At 46.8% G+C, this 15,047-nt stretch overlaps 1 protein-coding gene across 1 annotated transcript in view; it reads left to right on the top strand.

Moving 5' to 3' along the window:
• The window catches only part of LOC311108006 (protein diaphanous homolog 2-like), a 589,414-nt gene extending 586,347 nt beyond the window's left edge, over window positions 1-3,067 (top strand). The window contains exons 28-29 of the mRNA XM_084150643.1: window positions 1,150-2,542; window positions 2,719-3,067. The gene's annotated coding sequence lies outside the window, so the exon portion shown is untranslated. The remainder of the gene's footprint in view (window positions 1-1,149; window positions 2,543-2,718) is intronic.
• The last annotated feature ends 11,980 nt before the right edge of the window (window positions 3,068-15,047 follow it).

Below are 15,047 nucleotides of genomic sequence, written 5' to 3'. Positions count from 1 at the left end.
TGCAGCTCAGTTTCCATTTCATTTTGTGGGCAGTGTGCATATAGCCTGTCTTCTCTTGAGAGCCAGGTCTGCCTACGGCGGCCTCTCTCAATAGCAAGGCTATGCTCACTGAGTCTGTATATAGTCAAAGCTTTCCTTAATTTTGGGTCAGTCACAGTGGTCAGGTATTCTGCCACTGTGTACTCTCTGTTTAGGGTGAAATAGCATTCTAGTTTGCTCAGTTTTTTTGTTAATTCTTTACAATGTGTCAAGTAATTATCTTGATTTTTTCTCATGATTTGGTTGGGCGTTATTGTGTTGCTTTCCTGGGCCTCTGTGGGGTCTGTTTGTGTTTGTGAACAGAGCCCCCGGGCCAGCTTGCTTAGGGGACTCTTCTTCAGGTTAATCTCACTGTAGGTGATTGCTTTGTTATGGAAGGTTTGGGAATTGCTTCCTTTTACATTTTAGTCATTTAGCAGACGCTCTTATCCAGAGTGACTTACAGTTAGTGCATACATAATTTTTTATACTGGCCCCCCGTGGGAATCGAACCCGCAACCCTGGCGTTGCAAACGCCATGCTCTACCAACTGAGCTACATCCCTGCCGGCCATTCCCTCCCCTACCCTGGACGACGCTTGGCCAATTGTGCGCTGCCCCATGGGTCTCCCGGTCGCGGCCGGCTACGACAGAGCCTGGATTCGAACCAGGATCTCTAGTGGCACAGCTAGCACTGCGATGCAGAGCCTTAGACCACTGCGCCACTCGGGAGGCGCAGGTGGTTGTAGAATTGAACGGCTCTTTTCTGGATTTTGATCATTAGCGGCTATCGGCCTAATTCTGGTCATTCTGATCTCTCCATCTCCCCTGCTCTCTCGCTCTCTCTCTCACTTGTATTGATAGTCCATACTGGGCCTAACTGTGGTTAACCATACTGGAGGGTTTCTGCACACATATTCCCTCATCTCCAGAACTTTATCTCTCTCTCTCTCTCTCTCTCTCTCTCTCTCTCTCTCTCTCTCTCTCTCTCTCTCTCTCTCTCTCTCTCTCTGTTGTTGATGTTTTCCCTCCCTCCTTCTCTCCTTCCCCTCACACCCCCTTTTTTTATTTGTGGTACCCTCTTTGTGTTACTATGACTCTAACAACATTTTCCTGTTCTCTCTCTCTTCAGACAACCGCCGCGCGGTCCTGGAAAGGTCTCGGTCGCGCCACAACGCAAACCCCCAGGCTCGATGATGGCCCGCGCCTACCAGAAGACGTTAGATAAGTGCCAAAGAGGCCTGCGAGGCGAATCTGAGGACATCTAGTAGGAGGGATGGACCCCAGCCGTGTGGCACACACACACACACACACACACACACACACTGCCAGGTCTTGAAGAAAAGAAAAGGCCCCTAAAGAGCCTAAGAGTAACTGAGAAAACAAGAACAGGACTTCATCACACAGGATATTCAATAGTAATATTGTTGGTCTGACCGCCTTACATATTTATTCTCTAATTTGTCATGGCTTTGCATATACATGACTGTCTAAAGCTTGGGTTGTTTAAAAAAAAAAAAAATGTCCTTAACATACTTGGTTGCTCAAATTGTCATATAGGCTCACAGAACTTCACTATATCTATCAGACAACCCAACCCTCCTAAACACTGCCACACCTGTCCTCTCATCTATGGTCATGCAGTTTTTCTTGAATTCTGAAACGTGAGTAGGGATGTAGCTAGAGAACAGACATCTCTCCAGTGAGGACTGACCACTATTGTATCCTGACTAACCACATCTAACAATGCTTTCTTTATCTTTTCTGCTTGTATTCAACACATCCAGCAATTAACTGTGGCCACAGGTGTGAACCCCTTTATCTGTGAAAGTGTATTTTCTCCCGAATAAAACAGATAATATTATGCATAACATGTCTCACAACAATGACGCAGAACTGTAAATGTGCATCACTGCTCTTTACAGTATATGACTGAATTCTCTATATGTTGTGGTAGGGAAAGCATCGTATTAATAGTTTTTTGTTTTTCTCCCTCAGATGGCAAATACCTTAGGGTACTAAACATGTTTTTAGATATTTTTGCAAATGTATTGAAAATGAAATACAGAAATATCTAATTTACATAAGTATTCATACCCTTGAGTCAATACATGTTACGCCTTTGGCAGCGATTACAACTGTGAGTCTTTCTGGGTAAGTCTCTATGAGCTTTGCACACCTGGATTGAACAATATTTGCACATCATTCTTAAAACAATTATTCAAGCTCTGTCAAGTTGGTTGTTGATCATTCCTAGACAGCCATTTTCAAGTCTTGCCATAGATTTTCAAACTGATTTAAGTCAAAACTGTAACTAGGCCACTCAGGAACATTCAATGTCGTCTTGGGAAGCAACTCCAGTGTATATTTGGCATTGTGTTTTAGGTTATTGTCCTGCTGAAAGGTGAATTTGTCTCCCAGTGTCTGTTGAAAAGCAGACTGAACCAGGTTTTCCTTTAAGGTTTTGCCTGTGCTTAGCTCTATTCTGTTTATTTTTATCCACAAACAAACCTCCCTAGTCCAGTGTGTTCCAACCCTGGTCCTCCAGTACCCCCAACAGTACACATTTGTGTTGTAGCCCTGGACAAACACACCTCATTCAACTCATTGAAGGCTTGATGATTAGTTGACAAGTTGTATCATGTGTGCTTCTCCAGGGTTACAGTAAAAATGTGTACTGTTGGGGGTACTGGAGGACCAGGGTTGGGAAACACTGCCCTGGTCAAGCATACCCATAACATGATGCAGCCACCACCATGATTGAAAATATGAAGAGTGCTACTCAGTGATGTGTTGTGTTGGATTTGCCCCAAACATAATGCTTTGTATTCAGGACATAAAGTTAATTTCTTTGTCACATTTTTGCAGTTTTAATTTAGTGCCTTATTGCAAACAGGATGCATTTTTTTGAATATTTTTATTTTGTACAGGCTTTCTTCTTTTTACTCTGTCATTTAGGTTAGTATTGTGGAGTAACTACAATGTTGTTGATCCATCCTCAGTTTTCTCCTATCACAGCCATTAAACTCTGGAACAGTTTTAAAGTCACCATTGGCCTCAGAGTGAAATCCCTGAAATTCCTTCCTCTCCGGTAACTGAGTTAGGAAGGACGCCTGTATCTTTGTAGTGACTGGGTGTATTGAAACTCCATCCAAAGTGTAATTAATAACTTTACCATGCTCAAAGGGATATTCAATGTCTGCTTTTTATTTTTACCCATCTACCAATAGGTGCCCTTCTTTGTAAGGCATTGGAAAACATCCCTGGTCTTTGTGGTTGAATCTGTATTTGAAATTCACTGCTCGACTGAGGGACCTTACAGATAATTGTATGTGTGGTGTACAGAGAATCATGTTAAACACTATTATGGCACACAGAGTGAGTCAATACAATGTATTATGTGACTTGTTAAGCACATTTTTACTCCTGAACTTATTTAGGTTTGCCATAACAAAGGGGTTGAATACTTGTTGACTCAAGACATTTCAGCTTTTAATTTTTTAAGAATTTGTAAACATTTCTAAAAACATAATTCCACTTTGACATTATGGGGTATTGTGTGTAGGCCAGTGACACAAAATCTCAATTTAATCAATTTTAAATTCAGGCTGTAACACAACAAAATGTGAAAAAAGTCAAGGGGTGTGAATACTTTCTGAAGGCACTGTATTAAAATAAAGGTTAAGTAAAACATTTTTTATTTTTTAAAGACACTGCCTCAGCAAAAGGCTGGTTTCCACTAGATAGCACAAGCACAAATTCCAAATTGGCTATATCGTAAAAATGTATGAAAACAAAAATGTGCTTCTTGGTCTTAATTTAAGGTTAGGTTTAAGGTTAGCAGTGTGGTTAAAGTTAGGGTTAAGGTTTAAAATCACATTTTAAGAAGATAAATTGGAGAAATAGGCGGGGTTTATTACTTTGTGGATGTGGTAACTAGTGACAACCGCTTTCACTGAGCAGTTAAGCTTCTAAATGTCTAAGTGGCTTTAGCACCATTAGCTTATCAGAGAGGGAAAGACATGCATGGGTTCTCAGGAGGGGGGCAACCATTCTATTGAAATTGTGAAACACTTTCAATTAGTTGTTTTTGTGTTCATATTTCTTTCTCATGTTTTTTGTGGCTATGTTATGAAAGGCCCTGTTTCTTGATGTCAGTGCTAAGAGCTTTCCCGTTACTAACAGTTTTCTGCTAAGCGCAGCATAACCTGCCCAGACTTCACACTGACTTGACAAGATGTCATATGAAACAAAATGGCCATATGAAAGGAAAAAAATAGAATGCATAAAGGCTAGTTTGAGCATTCAGTCGACCGCAAGGAAAAGAAAGCTATAAGCAATGTGCTCACATTAGGAGCCATTTGAGATCCCCCCGTTTTCCTAATTTTTTTTTCACACAGATAAATTCCCATATTCACAGAGTGCCTAGAGCATGCTTGTCCCTTCCATGTCTGAGCAGTAAGCAGATGTGAGAGAAACGGTTGCTTTCCCCCCCACAAGGAAACCATAGCCAGTGGAATACATTGAGGGTCTATGCAGACAACATGGTGGCTGTCTTAGTAAGGGAAGCCTCCACACACCCACCCTTGACCTACTGCTTATGGCGTGAGTAACTGCTCGCCATAACGTGATGTCTCAATATTACCATAACACCGCTGGCAAAACTGTGTGCAGCAAATCATGCCTTTCCCGGTGATCGGAACAGAAGCTCGGGAGAAAAGCGATGGCTGTGCTTGACTTATGACTGAATAGATCAAGAGTTGCTGTTTAAACAGTCTCCCAGCGAGGTGCGTGATGAGTCGGTTTGTTGCACCCCTCGTCTTAGAAGCCTCACAGGCCCAAGTTTCATCAATTCAATCTCTATTCATTCTATTCATACGGTTCAATGTGCATGAGAGTTGCCTGGGAGAAGTGTGCATATTCAAGAAATGTGATGAATCCTATTCAGTTGACATGTAAGATGGGGGTGGGAAGTTACACAGAGGCTGCTTCCCAAATGGCACGCTCTTCCCTACATAGTGCAGTACTTTTGACTGGAGCCCTATGGGCCCATGGGCCCTGGTCAAAAGTAGTGCACTACATAGGAATAGGGAATAGGGTTCCATTTGGGATGTAGCCAGAGAAACAGAAAGGCTACCGTGTTCATGAAGGAGTGTATTTGCCATAGCTTTGGCTTCATATTCACTAGAGAGCCCCACTGTGGAAAATCCAGCACTGCCCAAGGCATTGGTTTGCTTTATCTAATAAAACATTTCATTTTTCTAATAGAAAATCTCCCTATTCTGTTAAACCATCACACAGTAAGCAGTCCACTGTTTTCTTAACACTTCATGTGTTGAACAGCCACCCATATAACACTGTGGACATTGTGAGCCCATAGCCAAGGTGTTTAATTTGTAACCCCAATTCAAAACTGTGGACGTTGTGAGGCCATACCCAAGGTGTTTAATTTGTAACCCCAATTCAACACTGTGGACCTTGTGAGCCCATACCCAAGGTGTTTCATTTGTAACCCCAATTCCGTAAGTTACTTGTGAGTCTGCGTTAACAGCAATGCTTCTGGACGATTTTTTTTTTTTTTTTAATATGTATTTGAATAATTAGACAGACATTGTTGTTTTATCCTACTTTAATCAAATGTGTTTTAGTTTTTTTACGTGCCAAGTTTGTATTCAAAACATGAAAAACTGTTACAGAATGGTGACTGGCTACTCAGTTTTGTTGTATTGTTTTTGTATTTATCAAAAGACAAAATATCTCTCTTAGTCAAGTGAAAATCTAGATTTTTCCCTGGTAGCCAACTCTTAAAACAAGTCCATAGTTACATTTACCTTTTACTGCAGTGGGCTAAATTAGGGTCACGCAGAGTGTTTCTTGGTTGTCTTAAACAAATCTACTTTGAAACAAAAGTATACACCTCACACACATGGTTATCAGCTTAAAAAAAAAGAAGACACCAGCACCATGTCAGATATAGTTGAAATGTATAACATTTGGAATTTGCATCCCAATATTAACTTTATATACATCACAGAAGACTGAAATATAACAAAACCGTTGGAATAGAAACACCAGTTTTTCTACGTAAAAAAACCAAACAAAAAATATTAATAGCATTCCACCCATGAGGCCACTAGGTCATTTGACTGCAGGAAGTTCAAACATTGAAAATAGGAAATTGTGATAACACATAATAGAACGTTGTTTTATGCATTTTTAAATGAATAAATCATATTCTGACTGCATTTGATTTCAAACTGAAGAGGGATATCTCGTTATTGATTTACTGGTACAATGAAATCAGAGACTAAAGCTACCTTCCCCATTTGTGATTATTGTATTTTCCCCTGTAGCCTGGTCCCAGATCTGTTAGTGCTGTATCGCCAACTCTCAGCTAAGCAGCACAAACTGATCTGGGACCAAGATATTTCGCTTGCGCTGTAGGGTAATAAATGTGTGCTGTGTATACATAGAGAGTAGCAGCAGTGTTGCAGGTGGCAACAGAACCTGTCAATGGACTGAACCACCAGTGGTATTAAAGGATCCCTCTGACTGGGCCGAACCATCTCCCTCTGACTGGGCCGAACCATCTCCCTCTGACTGGGCCGAACCATCTCCCTCTGACTGGGCCGAACCATCTCCCTCTGACTGGACCGAACCATCTCCCTCTGACTGGGCCGAACCATCTCCCTCTGACTGGGCCGAACCATCTCATGTTCACCCGGTGTTTTTGGTATTCTTACTTGAGATCTGCATGACGGTTTCCATATTAAGAACACTCTTAGCTAAAATGTATCTTATTGACATGGAAGTCAAATTATTGTCATGAAAGTCTGAGTTGCGCAAGTGGATCTCTAGTCAGAATACCGCCCTAACTGAGAAACCAGCCATACGAGTAATGTGTGTCATTGAGGAGGCAGGGGTATGTGAAACTATTAGGTGCCATTCAATTGATTACTAGCTCGATTAGGAAGAGAGCGAATGTTTGGATCGACGTTCACACTCATTGATGGTGCACTTTAACTTGCTATTCTTCTGCCAAGATACGGAAATGGTTTGATTTGAATTTAATGAGTGCTGCCTTGCCACAGAAACAGAGTGAATTACTTGCAAATAGTTCAATGCTGCCACATAAAAATATATATATATATATATATATTTGTTAGTCCTTTATATTGTAATTTGTAAAATGATGATATGATGAATAAAGAAAATATGAAGTAACAATATTGACATGATGTATGATACCATGGCCCTGCCTACCCTCGACTTTCACATTGACTAGGTTTTTATTGGCTTAAAAACAATGTATATTTATAACATCTTTACGTTTATTTTTTCCATAAGGAATAAACATTTTAATGGTTATGCACACTGTTCCTGACTAGAGTATGTAATGGAATATCACACTAAATAATAACCACTTTCTAAAATATTTCTGAAAGAAGTTGTCATGAGCACTCTCTCTCCCTGGTAGCAACATTAATTGCATTCAATTCTCTGCCACTCTGCTCACTCTCTCCCTACTCTGCCTAACGAGCTCCACCTGGCTCCGCCCTGCTCTGCTCTTGTTACCTGGCCAGCTGCACTGCATTTCCCACTCACCATCCTCACCTTGCCTCACTCTGTTCTAATTACTCTGCCAGCTGAACTGCATTTCCCCACTAACCTCTCCCAGTATATCAAGCCCTGTTTTTCAGCCAAGCCCTGTCAGATCGTCTTCAAACCCGGACCAGTAACCTGCCTGTCTGCGCTCTGACTCCTGTTTGTGATACCGATCCTTTCTTGACTGCCTCCTTGTTCTACTGCCCCGTCTATCCCGACCTGCCTTCTGGACCTCGACTACTCTCCGATCTTCAGCCCCTCCGGTAACTCGATTCTGCTTTCTGTCTCTCACCACGATATTTGCCCAGCCCTGATCTGTACTTCTGCCTGCCATTCATATTGCTGTTGTGTGTGTGTTCCCCCAGGTCTCCGACCACCAGATGAGCGTGCCCAGACGCTTCACCACCCTCAGCCCGATACGCCGCTCCATCACTGGGGAACACACACACTAAGCACTTGGACTGGACACCCCCGGACATTTGGTGACCCCCGGAGCACAGGTACCCACAGGACCCTGAAAAACCCCAGAGCCCCAAGCACCCCTGGAACCCCTGACACCCCTGGCACTCCTCTTCCCGCCTGAAACCTTCAATAAAGAACTCTGAATTTGAACTTGCGCTCTTGGGTCCTCTTCTGTTCGTGACAGAACGATCTGACCATCATGGACCCAGCGCACTCCCTGACCACGATGGAAGAAGAGCCAGAGATGACTGCCCTACAGCGACTGGAACGCTCTGAGGGAGACATAAATCGGATGGCTGGCGACATCGCTTCCCTTCTCCAGCTATTCAACCAGCAGCAACAACAGTTCCAACTGCAGCAACAACAGCTAGCCCAAGCCCTGCAACTACTCTCAAGCCCGGCAGTGCTGCCACCAGATCCCCACGCTCCTGAACCAAAGATTGGGAACCCGGAACGTTTTGATGGCAACCAGAAGCAAGTAAGACCATTCTTGAGCAGCTGCCGAATCCAGTTTGCACTACAGCCCAGGACTTTCTCAACAGAGGGAGCCAAGGTGGGGTATGTCATCACACATCTCACCGGTCGAGCTCGGTTGTGGGGAACGGCGGAATTCGACCGGCAAACCCCAGCCTGTGCCTCCTTCAGTGCCTTTGAGGAGGAGATGTTAAGGGTCTTTGACCTAGGCTCGCCAACAGCCGAAGCGTCACAAGCTCTGCTCACCATCCGTCAGGGCAATCGGACAGTGGCAGACTTCTCCATTGACTTTCGTACCCTGGCCAGTCAAAGCTCGTTTAACCCAGAGGCACTGGTGCAAGCCTTCCTCCATAGCCTGGCGGACTATATCAAAGACGAGCTTGTTTCCCATGACCCGCCCTCAACGCTTGATGCCGCCATTGACCTTGCCGTCCGCATTGACCGCCGTATACAGACCCGGAGGAGGGAGAAGGGCCGTCTCAGTCAACCTGCCATCCGCACTCGGGTCGATACCGCTTCTGTCCAGCCCCTGCCTGTCAAGTCCCATAGCCAACTCAATCAGCCTGAGCCCATGGAGATTGGCCGTGCCTCTCTGACTCCCGAGGAGCGTCGGCGCCGTCTAAGCTCCAACCTTTGCCTCTACTGTGGTGGCGAGAATCACCGTGTCGCCACTTGTCCGGCAAAAGCCGCAGCTCACCAGGTGTAGGGGAGATCCGGGTGAGCTCAACAAGCCTTCAGTCTCCCTCCATCCGAAAGACCCTGCTTCATCTCCGCCTTCAGCTTTCTGACAAGACTCATACATTGGCCGCCCTTGTGGATTCCGGAGCCGAAGCAAACATCATGGACCCTGAGCTTGCACAGCAACTGGGCGTGAACCATCATCAACTGACACAACCCATTCCTGCACGAGCCCTGGATGGGCATCATCTTGGCACTGTCACTCATATCTCCGCCCCTGTGACAATCCTGCTGTCAGGAAACCACCAGGAGTCCATCCAGTTTCACCTCCTACACTCACCTGGCCAACCACTCATTCTTGGATACCCGTGGCTCCGTCAGCACAACCCCCACATCGACTGGGAGACAGGAACAGTCCGTGAGTGGGGAAGGAGTTGTCACCAGACCTGTTTAAGGGGGGCCACCCTGCCCGTTCACCGGGAAAGATCTAGCGCTACCTCCGACATATCCAATGTTCCGGCCTGTTACCACAGCCTGAAAGAGGTGTTCAACAGATCCAAGGCGACATCTCTACCCCCACACAGACCCTATGACTGCGCGATTGATCTCCTGCCTGGCACAGCACCTCCCAAGGGTCGTCTGTATTCACTGTCAGCCCCGGAAAGAAAGGCCATGGAGGACTACATTAATGACTCTCTTGCCGCCGGGATAATTAGACCGTCATCTTCCCCCGCAGGAGCGGGATTCTTCTTTGTCGGCAAGAAGGACGGTTCTCTTCGTCCATGCATAGATTACCGGGGTCTGAACGACATCACGGTTAAGAATCGCTACCCACTGCCCTTACTTTCGTCTGCCTTCGAACTGCTGCAGGGAGCCACTGTATTCACAAAGCTGGACCTTCGCAATGCCTACCATCTGGTGCGGATGAGGGAGGGAGACGAATGGAAGACAGCGTTCAACACACCAACCGGCCACTATGAATATCTCGTCATGCCCTTCGGCCTCACCAATGCCCCAGCAGTTTTTCAAGCCCTAGTGAATGATATCCTCAGGGACATGCTAAATACGTTCGTATTTGTGTACCTTGACGATATTTTAATATTCTCAAAGACTCTGTCAGAACACACGCACCACGTCCAGTTGGTCCTGCGCCGCCTGCTGGAGAACTCTCTTTTCGTGAAGGCAGAGAAGTGCGAGTTCCATGCCAAAACCGTTTCATTCCTGGGGTATGTGGTGACCGAGGGCAGCATTCAGATGGATCTCACGAAGGTGTCGGCTGTCACTTCCTGGCCAGTTCCTGAGTCTCGGAAAAAGTTGCAACAGTTCCTGGGCTTTGCCAACTTTTATAGGAGATTCATCAGAAACTATAGCACAGTGGCTGCACCCCTCACGGCGCTAACCAGCACTAAACAACCGTACCAATGGACATCAGCTGCTGATAAGGCCTTCAATATCCTCAAGACATGTTTCACTTCTGCTCCCATCCTCCAGATGCCAGATGCAGCAAGGCAGTTTGTGGTGGAGGTAGATGCTTCGGACGTGGGAGTGGGTGCAGTGCTTTCTCAAAGAGCAGCTGAGGATGGCAAGATGCACCCCTGTGCCTTCTACTCCCGTCGGCTAACCCCTGCCGAATGCAACTACGACATTGGGAACCGCGAGCTGTTGGCTGTCAAGCTCGCCCTTGAAGAATGGCGGCACTGGTTAGAGGGGTCAAAGGAACCATTCGTAGTGTGGACAGACCACAAGAACCTGGAGTATATCCAAACAGCCAGGAGGCTGAACTCCCGTCAACAGCGGTGGTCTCTGTTCTTTACGCGCTTCAATTTCACGCTCTCCTACCGCCCGGGATCTCGCAACATCAAACCTGATGCTCTTTCCCGGATGTTTCAGAAGGACGAGACCACCGCCATGACAGCCCCCATTCTTCCCAGCCACTTGGTCGTAGCGGCCCTCACCTGGGAGATCGAGAAGCAGGTCATGGAGGCTCTTCGGGACCAGCCAGGTCCAAGCACCAGCGCCCCCAACCGTCTGTTTGTTCCAGCAAATCTCAGGTCACCTGTGATTCAGTGGGGGCACGAATCCCGTCTGGCCTGTCATCCCGGCATCACTCGCACCCTTCATCTGGTCCGCCAGCGGTTCTGGTGGCGGCGGATGAGACGGGATGTCCGAGAATTCATCCGAGCTTGTCCCACTTGTAACCGAAACAAGACCCCCAACCAGCCTCCTGCTGGGTTGCTGCAACCCCTACTCATACCCAAGAGGCCCTGGTCCCACGTTTCACTGGACTTTGTTACGGGCCTTCCGCCCTCTGACGGACACACAGTCATCCTTACCATTGTTGACCGCTTTAGTAAGATGACCCACTTCGTGCCCCTTCCCAAACTACCCTCTGCTAAAGAGACCTCCCAGGTGGTCCTGGAACATGTGTTTCGTATCCATGGCCTACCCCAGGATATAGTGTCAGACCGGGGCCCGCAATTCTCAGCAACCTTTTGGAAGGAGTTCTGTCATCTCCTTGGGGCCACCGCCAGCCTATCGTCTGGATTCCACCCGCAGTCAAACGGCCAGACTGAACGCATGAACCAGGAGCTGGAGAAGGCACTGAGGTGTGTGGCTTCCCAAAATCCCCGGGCCTGGGCTCAACACCTGCTCTGGGTGGAATATGCCCATAATTCACTCACCAGTTCCTCCACCGGGCTCTCCCCCTTTCAGTGTGTCTACGGGTATCAACCTCCACTGTTTGCCAGCCAGGAGGCGGATGCCACCTGTCCGTCTGCTCTTGCGTATGCCCGCCGCTGCCGCCGCACTTGGGCCCAGGCTCGCACTGTGCTCCTGAAGTCTGGAACCAGCTACGCCGTCGGTGCCAACCGACGGAGGACCCCAGCACCTACTTACCGGGTTGGTCAGAAGGTCTGGCTGTCTGCCCGGGATCTGCCGCTGCGGGTTGAATCACGAAAGCTGGCCCCTCGCTTCATTGGTCCTTTTCCTGTGCAGAAAGTCATCAGTCCAACGGCGGTCCGACTTCAGTTGCCCGCTTCCATGCGGGTCCACCCCACCTTCCACGTCTCCAAGGTCAAGCCGGTCCATGAAAGTCCCCTGGTCCCTGCAGCTCCGGCGCCACCTCCTCCGCGCCTCGTAGATGGCGGTCCTGTCTTCACCGTCCGGGGGCTGCTCCGCTCTAGGCGAAGGGGTAGGGGTCTCCAGTACCTCGTTGACTGGGAGGGATATGGTCCAGAGGAGAGGACCTGGATCCCGGCCAGGAGGATAGTGGACCGGACCCTTATCACTGACTTCCACCGACTACATCCTGATCAGCCTGCAATCCGTAGGGGCCGTCCAAGAGGGGTTCCTAGCCGTCCTGCCCGCCCTGCTTCCTGTCCTGTGCCTGACCCTGCTCCTGTCTCAGTGCCTGTCCTGTCTCCCGACCGTGACCCTCCAGCTCCTTCTGAGGATGAGGAGATTCACTCGGACCGCTCGGAGGAGTTCTGACCCGCCGCCTGCTCCCCTCCACCCTCCCGGCATGATGTTGTTCTTGGGACTTCTGGGGCCGTCCCTTGGAGGGGGGGTCCTGTCATGAGCACTCTCTCTCCCTGGTAGCAACATTAATTGCATTCAATTCTCTGCCACTCTGCTCACTCTCTCCCTACTCTGCCTAACGAGCTCCACCTGGCTCCGCCCTGCTCTGCTCTTGTTACCTGGCCAGCTGCACTGCATTTCCCACTCACCATCCTCACCTTGCCTCACTCTGTTCTAATTACTCTGCCAGCTGAACTGCATTTCCCCACTAACCTCTCCCAGTATATCAAGCCCTGTTTTTCAGCCAAGCCCTGTCAGATCGTCTTCAAACCCGGACCAGTAACCTGCCTGTCTGCGCTCTGACTCCTGTTTGTGATACCGATCCTTTCTTGACTGCCTCCTTGTTCTACTGCCCCGTCTATCCCGACCTGCCTTCTGGACCTCGACTACTCTCCGATCTTCAGCCCCTCCGGTAACTCGATTCTGCTTTCTGTCTCTCACCACGATATTTGCCCAGCCCTGATCTGTACTTCTGCCTGCCATTCATATTGCTGTTGTGTGTGTGTTCCCCCAGGTCTCCGACCACCAGATGAGCGTGCCCAGACGCTTCACCACCCTCAGCCCGATACGCCGCTCCATCACTGGGGAACACACACACTAAGCACTTGGACTGGACACCCCCGGACATTTGGTGACCCCCGGAGCACAGGTACCCACAGGACCCTGAAAAACCCCAGAGCCCCAAGCACCCCTGGAACCCCTGACACCCCTGGCACTCCTCTTCCCGCCTGAAACCTTCAATAAAGAACTCTGAATTTGAACTTGCGCTCTTGGGTCCTCTTCTGTTCGTGACAGAAGTGTCATCTTTATCATTGACTTGTGACTATTTTTAGTAGTATAAGTAAAAACTGTGATTTTTATAAACCCCTGTTTAAATGTCTATTTTCCTGATCTACTCACAGAGTATCACCTGTCATTTTGGTAACACTTAACCAAGTGTTATTTTTTACCAAGTTTTAATTGAATTTGGGTTTAGCTGACTGGTATGATGATTTATTATGAAACTGTCCATTTTCATCTTACTTAAACTAACTGTCCATTGAAAATCTCTCTTTCAAAAGTTAATATTCTCTTCACTCATACCCAAATAATATTGTTGACTCATCCTATACACATATTTGTGGCCAAAGCATAAATTTGAGAAAAAAACACCTTTAAAAAATAATATGCCATTTAGCAGACACTTTTATCCAAAGCGACATACATTTTGTATGGGTGGTCCCGGGAATCGAACCCACTACCTTGGCGTTACAAGCGCCGTGCTCTACCAGCTGAGCTACAGAGGACAACTCAAACTTGTATCTCAAACAGACAGTTTCAAAAATGCTTGCTATTTCCTCATAGATGATGATGTCATTGCCTGAGGAGGATGAGCTGGCCAATCTATGGTCTACTCACATTAATATTTTTTATGACCGGTATGCGCCCACACCATTCCAACACAGAAAAGCTTTTTAACATGCCTAATTACCATTTTTTGGAAGGAAAACTATTTCAATCATATGGTAATTCATTATAGGTCATATTTCATAGAAATTTGGAAACACTGGACAGTTACTTTAAAATGTTTTTTGTTGTTGTTGTGAGAATCATTCTGAGATTAGATGTTATCAAGGGGTTAAGACAAGTCTTACTTTGCATTTTATAACTGCTTCATAATGCATTATAGCCTTCAGCTATAGCCTTGCTATGGCAGAGCAGATGATACCTGCAGATGATACCTGTACCTGATGATAATAAGGTATTATAGGGGGTCATGCATGCTTATGACAAGCTCTACAATGCATGATAGCTTCATCATAATGCATTATACCTACAGGCTGTAAGTAAAGTGCAGCTTTCCTCACTTTCTTCCATTGCAGTCTCCCTCCGATGACAGAGCAGAGGATACCTGTACCTGGCTGATTTATGGACAGGTACTGCTGAATGCTAGCGGTGTTAGTGCATGATAAATGGGACTGCCTTGAAAGGCAACATATTTTCACACCCCAGCCCTTCATCTTGCACTGTGTCAAAGGCAAAAAGACAACACTGTCAGGTCTAACTGTAGCTTAGGGAAATTACCATCAACCCATGAAGTTGGCACAGGAAAAAAATATTATTTCTCCCTCTTCAGACTTTGAAAAATGCCATGATTTCTCTGCGTTGAAGTAAGTTGTAGGGTTATTTTGCAGGTTGTCAATGTTGCTGCTGTTGTTTGCCTCAGAAGTACACACAGAATTGTTAGGCTACTTA

This window comes from Coregonus lavaretus, assembly GCF_964263955.1.
Source record: "Coregonus lavaretus genome assembly, chromosome: 32".
NCBI classification, from domain to species: Eukaryota; Metazoa; Chordata; class Actinopteri; order Salmoniformes; family Salmonidae; genus Coregonus; species Coregonus lavaretus.
This window is presented reverse-complemented; position numbering and strand designations above follow the sequence as displayed.